This window comes from Glycine max, chromosome 8, assembly GCF_000004515.6.
Source record: "Glycine max cultivar Williams 82 chromosome 8, Glycine_max_v4.0, whole genome shotgun sequence".
Taxonomy (NCBI): Eukaryota; Viridiplantae; Streptophyta; class Magnoliopsida; order Fabales; family Fabaceae; genus Glycine; species Glycine max.
Window position 1 is genome coordinate 24,163,870 of NC_038244.2, and position 1,105 is coordinate 24,164,974.

The following is a 1,105-nucleotide window of genomic DNA, read 5'->3' on the forward strand; positions in this document are numbered from 1 at the left end:
TGGGTAGCCAATTGTCCCATCTGATTGGTTAAGCTCTGAATGGAGGCTCTGGTCTCTTGCTGAAACTGCATGTTCTGCATAGTCATTTGCCTCACAAGTTCTTCGAGGGAAGGTTGTGGAGGGGCCTCAACTGTTGGCTGTTTCTGGGGTTGTTGCTGTTGTTGGATTGGTGGAGGAATGTATGGTCTGCTTGGGCCAGCAGCATTTTGGAAGGAAGGAGCAGGCTGTTGTTGTTGTTGCTGAGGGCTGGACCATCTGAGGTTAGGGTGATTCCTCCATCCAGGGTTGTATCTGTTGCTGGAGAGGTCATAATTGTTCTGCTGTGGTTGATTTTGCTGCTGAGGTTGAGGAGGTCTATTGTAAATATTTGCAGCATAAGCTTCAGGCTGCTCGATTGCTCCAGGTTGCTGCATGGAAGGGCAAAGGTCTGTATGGTGGTCAGCAGAGGAGCACAAACCACAAACCCTTGCAACAGGTACAGATTTCTGATTCAAGGCCAGCTGGGTTACCAAGTTAACCAATGCATCCAGTTTGCCTTCAAGCTTCTTAGTCTCAGATGATGCAGCTGAGTTTGTAGCTACCTCATGCACTCCTCTAATGACTATGGCATCATTTCTGGCGCTAAACTGCTGAGAGTTGGAAGCCATCTTCTCAATTAAATTTCTGGCTTCAGCAGGAGTCATGTCTCCAAGGGTTCCACCACTGGCAGCATCTATCATACTTCTCTCCATATTACTGAGTCCTTCATAAAAATATTGGAGAAGAAGCTGCTCCGAAATCTGATGGTGAGGGCAACTGGCACATAGTTTTTTAAATTGCTCCCAGTACTCATACAGGCTCTCTCCAATGAGTTGTCTAATGCCTGAGATATCTTTCCTGATGGCTGTGGTCCTGGAAGCAGGGAAATTTTTTTCTAAGAATACTCTCTTAAGGTCATCCCAGCTCGTGATGGACCTTGGAGCAAGGTAATACAGCCAGTCCTTTGCCACTCCCTCCAGAGAATGAGGAAAAGCCTTCAGAAATATGTGATCCTTGTGACATCCTGGAAATTTCTACCCGGAATTTTTGGAAACGATGTATTTTGAATGATTATATATATATATAT

The 1,105-nt window shown here is 45.6% G+C and overlaps 1 non-coding gene across 1 annotated transcript; it reads left to right on the plus strand.

Moving 5' to 3' along the window:
- The first annotated feature begins 777 nt into the window (after positions 1–777).
- Positions 778–884, plus strand: LOC113002444 (small nucleolar RNA R71). The gene has a single exon (XR_003268006.1). It is a non-coding gene; the product is annotated as a small nucleolar RNA R71 (small nucleolar RNA).
- The last annotated feature ends 221 nt before the right edge of the window (positions 885–1,105 follow it).